The sequence below is a fragment of the Elephantulus edwardii genome, unplaced genomic scaffold, assembly GCF_000299155.1.
Source record: "Elephantulus edwardii isolate Elephantulus edwardi_28Jun2011 unplaced genomic scaffold, EleEdw1.0 scaffold00174, whole genome shotgun sequence".
Classification (NCBI taxonomy): domain Eukaryota; kingdom Metazoa; phylum Chordata; class Mammalia; order Macroscelidea; family Macroscelididae; genus Elephantulus; species Elephantulus edwardii.
In genome coordinates, this window is record NW_006399924.1 from 6,273,875 (window position 1) to 6,283,758 (window position 9,884).

Below are 9,884 nucleotides of genomic sequence, written 5' to 3' on the forward strand. Positions count from 1 at the left end.
TCCATTGCATAGGTAATCATCTTCTTTGGCCTGTCCACTGCATAGGTAATCTTCTTCTTTGGTCTGTCCAATGCATAGGTAATCTTCTTCTTTGGCCTGTCCAAGGAGACCCAAACCTGCAGATGGCGGTCATGAATTCCGTCCCCCACCTCCTAGCAGGTGGCCAGCGGGGCGCACCCCCCTCCCAGCACAGGAGGCCTGCAGGAGGTGCGCAGCCCCCCCACCCTGCCACACGGGCGCTCGGCTGGTGTGCGGCCCCTCTTGTACGGGCAGCTGGCGGGTGCCCACTTCCCCCACTGCCGCCATCCTGGCTCCAAGAATTCTCTCCAGACCAACTTGCAGCAGTGTGGTGGCTTCACTGTACCAGTCTTAAGGAGGGCCGGTGCCCAGCATCCATCCTGGGTGAGAGAATCCATTTGTTCAGGCTGTGGAAGTCTCATGGAGCTGCAGCAGCTGTGCGGCACAGCGAGGGCTCTGCAGAGGGGGTTGGGAGCCATGAAACTCACCCATTTCTCCTTGGGAATCCTTGAATTCCTGTTGTTGAGCCTCAATCTTCACTGAGGGCCAGTCATCAACTGTTTAAGTGTTCAATTATCAATAAGCCGAAGTCTGTGGAAGGCCATAATGGCCCTGCTTTAAGTGGTTCACGGCTCCCGCAGCTCACCATGCTGTCTCTGCCTCCGCCGCCATCTTGGATCTCTCAGAATTACTCTTATGTTACAATCACTTATTGTTGTCAAGGTAGAACCAACTCATAGCTAACCCAACCACAGGTCATCAGAGGCTGTAAATCACAGGGGAGGATATTACCCATCTTTCTCCTGTGTAAGAGCTGTTGGATTAGAATCACCTGGGTTTGAATTGACAGAACAACTTTTTACCCACTACGCCACCAGAGCTTCTTTATGTTACAACAGGAGTCTGTAAATGTTTTGTGTAAAGAACCAGGCAGTAACTATTTTAGGATTTATGGTCCATGTAGACTCTGTTGCAACTACTCAGTTCTCCTAGTGTAACACATGAAAAGCATCCATAGACAGCAGGCTGATAAATAGGCTTAACTTGTTCCAATAAAACTTTATTTATAATAAGCAAAAACTTGCTCTGGTCTGTGGGTGCAGTGGTCTACCTTCATACTAGAAAATGAGATGTGGGGGTTAGGGCTCCTCAAATGGGGTGTTTGCAGCCTGCTTTCTGTCTCTCTCCCTTCTGGCCCCATGTTGGGTATTTGGCCTAAGCTCCTAATCCTCATGAATTTCAACTCACAGCAGGAAACTTAGACCTGGGAGAAGAGCCCAAGACTGACTGACAAGCACTTCCTAGCCTCTTTGGTGGGTCTGAGATATGGATCCTGAAAAGGACTGTAAGAGTCCAGCCAGTCAAGTACTTCCTTCATCAGGAGCCCACCAGGAGTAGGATTCTACAACCCAATGCACAAAGGGGCAAAATGTACCATTAGGATGACTGCAGGCCAACCTATTTCCAACTTTTCATTGAGATATAGCAGCGATATACTTCTGTGTTCTGCAAAAACTGCAGAGTAAGCATGATAATAAATTGCATATGATAATCAAGTCAGAGAATAAATAGGGAGTGGTGGAGACTGAGATGAATGGGACAAATAATGCCTCGTGGACAGAAAGAATCCACCATTTATTTGTCAGCTTGTTGTACTATGGTGATTGACATGGTGCTATGAGGCTCAAAAGTCATTCATCTTTTGAAAGGGGAGTTCTTTTGCACTGGATAGCTGGTTGGTTGGTGGTGAGAGTGGCCTGGGAGCCTCTTGTTGGAGCCAATGAGAGACTGGTGTGGGATGTCAGGCCTGATTTAAATGTGTTTGAAATGAACATTTTCCTATGAGGTACAGCACTTCTCTGTCATTTTGCTGTACTGAGGTAACTTGGGATTCCTGTGATACTAAACGGTGTGCCAGTGGTGCATCAAATGCCATAATGGTTACACATGGTTAACAATGTTTGTTAGAGTTCACAGATTAAGACAGGCTTGGAAGCAGGAGTGGCATCCACTTCCTAAACATGCCTGTGGAAACTCTATAGAACAGGGTTAGGGTCTTTTGTTTATAGGGTCACTGCTCAATGACACATAACAACAGCAACATATAAAACCAGACCCTTATCTCCATTTTGTAGTTGGGTGAAGTGGTAGACTCTGTAAGATAGTTTTCTTGTTTTGGTTGAGGATCTGTGTGGATTGTGTGGTTGACTTTTTGTTTGTTTGTTTTCTTTGTTTTTATTTAAGCCTCTTATTTAGAGTCAACAAGACCTCATAAATGGCCCTTAAAAGTTGGGTCTGAGGGATTTTAACTTAATCCTTTGTTACTATATTTTGGAGTAACATTCTTCTAAGTCTGGTCAGTTGCTGTGCTGAGGTAATCTGGTTTTGCTTTGACACTTGAACCTTTTGCCACTGGAGTCTCAAATGCCATAATGGAACAACTGTGCCATGGATGTGCCAAACACAATAATGGCTAGCCATCGTGGGCAGTGTTTGGTGGAGCTTCAAGTTTAAGACAGGTTTGGAAGCAGAAGTGGCAACCACTTCCTAAACCACATGCCTCTGGAAACTCTATGAACTTAAAGAAATGATGATAGTTACTGAAAGTCTTCAGGCCTCACACATACATACATACACACACACATATTAAAATGCAGTTGGGCCCAAGGGTCTAGTATTATTTTTGGAGAAACATTCTTCTAAGTTGTGCAGTACTACTCTGTCAATTTGCTGCACTGAGGTATAATCTGGGTTTGCTGTGATGCTAAACCTTGTGCAATTGCGGGGTCAAATGCCATAATGGCTGCCCAAGGTGTACAGTGTTTGGTGGAGCTCCCAGTTTAAGACAGGTTTGGAAGCAGGAGTGGCATCCACTTCGTAAACCACTTGACTCTAGAAACTCTACGAACTTGGAGAAACGACTATAGTCATAAAAAGGCTTCAGGCCTTTTGTTCATAGGATCTCTATGAGTCATGCTCAACTTAACGGCAATCAACAACAACAACAACAACAGCGACACAACAACATGATGCTCTGAGGTATAGATCATAGGGAATTATGCTCCTAACCCAAGAGTCATACTTCTCTAGTGGTTCACAATCCACCAGTTGCTGGGAGGGAGAAAGATGTATAATCTCCTCCTCCTGTTCAATTCACAGCCTCAGAAACCCAATAGAGGATTAGTTATGAGTCAGTTCTGACTCAACAACAATGAGAAAAAGAGACATGATGTGAACAATCTATATCAGGAAAATTAGCCAATGAAAGCCTTCAGGATCTTAGCAGAATATTGTCTGACTTGCTTGCTTTAGACTTGTCATTGGGAGAGAATGATCACTCAAAGACATCATATTTAGTGATATTAAAGACTAGCAAGAGTAAGGGAGACCCTCAGTGAGATGGATTGGCGCAATAGTAGCGGCAATGAACTCAAACATGCCAGCAATTTTGAGAATGTCGACTGTGCAAAGATTTATTCTGCTGGATAGAAGATAGCCAAGAGTCAATGTTCACTATCTCTCTATCAGTCATCTATTTATCTATCTGAAAAGTGGATAGGGAACTCCTGCCCAGCTCCTGCATCTGAAAATTCAGGGCCAGTATTAACAAATCTTCAGTTTCATGGACAAGTTGTATATTTAGATTTTGTTGTAAAATTCTATTTGAAATATTGCATCCATTAAAAGAAATAAGGAGATGCTACCTGGGCCATGGAAAGCACACCTGAAGAGATCGTTTACTTCTGAGCCTCTGTTGCTGTTATGTACTGTTGAGTCAGAACTGACTGATAGCCGACCCTCCAGCAAGGCTTCAGATATTGTTAATCACATGGGAGGAGGTTGTTCATCTTTCTCCCACACAGAAGCTGGTGCGTTTGAACTGCATGCCTTCAGGTTTGTAACACAAGTCCTTGCCATGAGGCCAGAATTCCCTTAGAAACAAAATCACTCTGCTTTGAAAAATGTCAGGTGGTGTAAGGAAGGATTCTTAAGAGCAGCCTTGGAGAATTTATATATTTAGAGTGTTTCTTTATGTCCACACTATTATCATTTTGGCTTGGCTGATAAGATAGGCAACCTCTTATATGATTGACAACCTCTGAAAACCCACTGGAGGGCCTGCTCTGGGTCAGTTCGGACTTGAAGGCAGTAAGTTTGAACTTTTATTATTAATTCATTCTTAAAGAAATTCTGGTTGCCCAATGGTAAGAAGCTGCACTACATTTTCAAAGGCAGATGGTTTTAATCCACCAATTGCTCCACAGGAGAGAGATGAGCAATCTCCTTCCATGCAATTAACTGTCTCTGAAAACTCATTGGAGGGTCAACTGTGAATCAGTTCTGACTCAGTGGTACACAACAATAACAAAAAGGAGTTCTGGTAGCCTAGTCTATATGGAGTTACACTGCTAACCCAAGTGCCACAGCATCAAACGTTTAAATCCAACAGAGTCTCCAGAGAAGAAATATGGACAATCTCCTCCCATATGATTTACAGCCTCTGAAACCCAATGGTGGGACAACTATGGGTCAGTTCTGACATGATGGCAGTGAGAGAGCAAAGGAGAGAAGTCTTTGTTGTGGAGATTCTGCTGTGTGTCAGAAGATTTTAGCAGCATCTCTGATCTCTGTCTACCAATTGCCAGTTGTATCCCACTCTAGTTATGACAACCAAAGTGCTTCCAGACATTGGCAAATGTCTCCTGGGGCCAAAGCTGATCCCCGCAAAGAACTCCAAAGTTAAACCTCCAGAGTTGAGAGTTGGCCAAGGCAGGATGGTCCAGAGATGTGGTTCTGCCAGGTGACAGCAATTATTAGGAAAATGCTTTTAAATTAACAAATTTTAATTTACAACAAGATCTCCATTTTTGCCTGAGGTATAAGGAAAATTGGTGACCATTTAAAATTATTAATTGAAGCCTGCTATGAATCAGTGGAGGGTGAAAAGCAGAAAAGGTACAAATAATGAACTGGGCTGGAGTGAGCAGAGTGGAAGGGTGGGAACAGTGGGCCAATAGCTGCAGACAGACTGACAGGAGTTAGCTGCCCAGGAACAGGGAGTCCTGCCAGGGAGCCCCGTGGCTGTGCCCTGTGCGGCAGCTCAGCCTCGACCACATGGGCCTGAGGAAGGCAGAGTGTACAAGGCTTCAGAGGACATTCTAGTGGCCTGGAGCTAAGGCTCAGCTGAGGACTTACCCCATAGGAAACTTGGTGGTACAGTGTGTTACACTTTACACGAATTGAAAGGCCAATGGTTAGACCTGGTCCACCAGCTACGATGTGGCAGAAAGATGGGCAGTTTCCTTTCATCTTTAAAGATTTACAGCCTCCAAAACCAATGTAGGTATGCTAGGAGGCAGAATCCAGTTGACAGTAATGGGTTTGATTTTCGTTTGGTGGGGCCTTGTGGACATGAATCAGCAGGGACAGAGATGCCCGCCAAAATAAGGAGGTATGATTCTAGAGACCAAATGGGCATTTCCTTGAGATAAACATCTTAACACTATGCTTTCCAAAACCTGTTTGTGTGGATGAGTACGTTCTTCTATCTTATTAACTCAGAAAGTCCTGATAAATACTAGCCTTTGTGTCCTAGGAGTCAAGAGTTGTGTTACCAGCTCAAAGGCACACAGGTTGAATTTACCAGCTGCTCTACGGGAGAAAGATAGACAATCTCCTCTCTTGAAATTTACAGTCTCCAAAAACTCACTGAGGGTCATCTCTGAGTTGGTTCCAACTCAATAGCACATAACAACAACCATCGTGGATCAGGAACTAATGATGCCAATGTCTCTGGGGTTAGACCTGGTTAACAGCACTGGAAGCCTGGAAACGTGGAGAAAGAGGTACTGGGACTTGATGGAAGGGTTCTCTGCAGGGCAGGCTGCAGGTGGCGGCAGGAAGTGAGGCAGGACTGAGGAGGATCCTCTGGAGAACCAGCTGAGGGCTGAGGGACGTCAGTACTCAGAGGCAGCCCGAGAGCTTTGGACAGAGTAGGGCATCTGCTGGGAGGAGCTGGACTTTAAAGCCTCCTCTGAGTTTTGATGTTAAGTAAAAGCCAGGGCTTCTAATTGGTTCATTCCAGTTTGACCACTTGCTGAGAATTTGCATTTTCATCCTTAGACATACTGAGTCAGAAACAGCATTTTTAATAAGCTCCCCAAGACCTCTTCTACTGTTCATAGGGTTAACAGAGGGCTATTACATAAGAAGTGGATGGCCAGGCCTGCTTCTTAGTTTGTCCATCTGTGAGCTCTACTAAAACCTGTCCACCCTGGATAACCCTTGTGGCATGGGTATCCAAAGACCTAGGCATATCTATAAGCATCACTTGGGAATTTTATTAAAAGGTAGATTCTGATTCAGTGTATCTGGGATGTAAATAAAAATTCTCAATAGAGGGTCAAACTGGAATGAACCAATTCAAATCCCTAGTGGATTTTTCTTTTTAAGGCAAAAATCTGTGTTGCCCTTGAGTTGATTCTGACTCATGTGAGGCACCTTATGTTATAGAGTGGAACTGTGCTCCACAGAGTTTTCTTAGCTATGATATTTAGGAAAGGAAAGCACCAAGCCTTTCTTCTGATATCTGCAGGTGTACTTGAACTAAACTTTTAGTTGCTGTGAGTATCATTGAGTTGGAAATTACTCACAGCTGACTCTCCGGTGGGTTTTAAAAGGCAATAAATCACATGGGAAGAGATTGTCATCTTTCTTTCATGTAGAAGGTAGTGGATTCGAACGGAATGCCTTTGGGTTGGCAGGACAGCACCTTACCACTATGCCATTGGAGAAGCCTGCCTTTAACTGATAGTCTATAAAGCTTGCCAGTCGCTGCAAAACCAGCTTACATATCTACAGTCACATGAGTCATTCCCCTGAATGGTCTGTCTCTGGGAGACCTTCCAGTGAAACTTTGAACCCAAGGGACATAGAGGAGCTAGGAAACTGAACAAAGGAGGAGCTGTTGATGTCAGAAACTGTGGACTAATAGAGCAGGTCAAGCATTTGGGATAACGTTTATACTTCTTATAACTGGTATGCTACTAATTTTAGCAGAATGAATTATGATTACAATTGGTATCAGAAGTGGGACCCTCCAGTAGGTTTTTAGAGACAGTAAATCACACAGGAGAATGCCCATCTTTCTCCTGTGGAACACCTGGTGGATTCAAACCACGCACATTCGAGTTAGCAGTGCAGTTACTTTTTAAGAACCTATTAGGGCATCAAGGACAATGTAAAATAAACCCGTACAGCAGGGTTTCTCGTCTCGATTTTTTTACATGGAAACTTGTTAAGCTTAGTTTGCCAACTAAAAACATCACTGTGGCCCTGACTGGTGACAGGAGAGTTTGGGGGAAAATCTGAGCCCTGTCAATGTTCTGGTGCCTCAGAAGCCAAAGTTTTCTGCAGTAGAAGAGATAAAAATCCACATTCCAACTCTTTAAGTAGGCAGACTTTGGTCTTCTTGATTGTTTGCTGTGCATCTGTAAGTTGGACAGTGACTAAGGGTGATGGAAAAAGAACCAAGGCTTTTAAGTGGTGGTGTTGGAGACCCATGTACTGTCAAAAGAACAAACAAGTCTGCCTTGAAGAAAGTACATCCAGAGCGCTCCTAAGAAGCTAGGACGATGAACCTTCACCTCACCTATTCTGGCCATGTTGTGTCGAGGGGCCAGTCCTTGGAGGGGGGTATCATAGTTGGAAAGGTGGAGAGTCGGTGTAAGAGTGGAAGACCATTAACAAGATGATTGACAAAGTGACTGTAACAATGTATGCTGGAGATAGTGAGGACGGCACAACATAGGACAGTGATCAGATCTGCTGTTCAGAGGGTCACTAGGAGTCATGGTTGACTCAACAGCACACAGCAACAGCAAGCAGGCAAAGTAATGATTAGCAGCCCCAGTTTATGGATAAAGAGACAGAGATTCAGAGAGATGCTGACTTAGTTCAGGTCACCCAGTCAGGATAGTCTAGACCTGACTAGGAGTCCAGAGCTTACTGCTCCCAGTCCCTGGTTCTTTGACATTCCATGTGACTAATTTTAAAAGAAGAACCCAAGCTCAAGATTAACTGAGAAGTGTAGCTAGGACTGTATTGGGGTCTGCCTGGAACTCTACAGTAGAAGGAGATGAGGCTGCTCCGAACCACAGCCGAGAAACCCTGCACCCCACGGCCCACTACCCAGCCACTGCTACTCGCTCGCTGACCTTATTTCCCTTTGACAAGGGAATGTGGTCTTCAATAATGCAGGCCCCCACCTAACACAGAAGAGGCCTGTCACCCAAAAATAACTTGAAAAGCAGACAGAGGGAAGCAGATAAGCATTCAAAATCATTTATTTATAGCACGGAGCACAAAGCAGACAAAGAGACTACAGGCAAGCGACAGCCACCGCACCCCTCGGGGGCAGATGGGGACTGTTCCTACCCCAGGAGCTGAGCAGAAATGAGCCTCCAGGGCTGGTCTGCCCAGAAAGCATCTTCAGGGTGGAACTCAGGAGGAAGTGTTGGGGAGCAGACCAAGAGTAGGGAGGGGAAAGAAGGACCAAAAACACTATGACCTTAGGTAAATGTTAGATTAGGGTGCTTTTGTGGAACTTTTAGGAAAAGACTGAGACCTCCCTAACTGGGGGGCCACACAGAGACTGGGACCCCATTATGGCATGTTGATGGAATACTGCTGTGTTGATAGATCTTCTCAGAGGAGGATCTAGTTTTTTATATCTGTGGCTCTAGCTAAGCTGGTTCCTCTGTGGCACAAGTGGTGGGCTCTTGACCACTGACTGAAAAGTTGAGAGTTGACATCCATTCAGTGAAAGAAAAAAAGACTGAAGTCTGCTCTCATAATGATTACAGACATGAAACCTTGCAGAATAATTTTACTCTGTAATGTAAGGGGCTGCCACGTGTCAGACTCAAAACAACTCTATGGATTTAGCTTGGTTTTTCTAGCTCACCTGAGTCCTGTTCTATCTGGAGGGAGAAGAAATGGTAACTCAAGGCCCTTCCCTCAAGCTGCACATGTAGGCCCATGGAACCCACATCAGCCTACTGCCTGGATGTACCAGACAACCTCTCAGTCCCCTTCCAGCTCAGAGTCGGCAGTTCTGTTACATTCCAGTCTGGCACTAGCATCTTTAGAAGAAAACATCAAAAAATTATGTTGCATAAACAATTATTTCAAAGGATGGGGGAAAGAGAGTGATAGGAGGCTGGAGAATTTCAGACTCATGATAAGAGAATGATTTCTGCAGGAATTTAAATAATAGAAGTGCTCTTGTAGTTTAAGTGTGCCTTTTGTTACTGAAAGCCAAAATTAATAAGCTGGTTGATCGGAACTGACAATATGAAACTTTAGTGTCACTGAATCCTGAGCAACTCATAAGTCTAGACCCAAATCACAACGATTCTATCTGACCATGAAAGTGAAAGGCAGCCACAGATGGAAAGCATACGTGGAAGGCAGTAGACTAGCAGACTAGCCAAGAAAGACCAGCTGTGCTTGTTTGCCCAGCGCAGCATGGGCTCATTCATTCATTCATTCATCCAAGATGATTTTACCTGATGGCCACAGAGGTAAACCCAATAGTGGTCTGTTGTTGTTTTGTTGTTATGTGCTGTTTAGTCGCTTGCGACTCAAAGCGACCCTATGTACAACAGCCCTAAATTCTGCTCTGTTCTGTGCCAATCACACCATCTCCGATACACCCATACCGATTGCCCCAGTCACTGAATCAATCCACCTCATAGAGAGCCTTCCCCTCCTGTGCTGTCCCTCCACCCTACCGAGTATGATGTCCCTCTCTAAGGACAGGTCCCTCCTTACAACATGTCCAAAGTGTGTTAGACAGAGCCTCA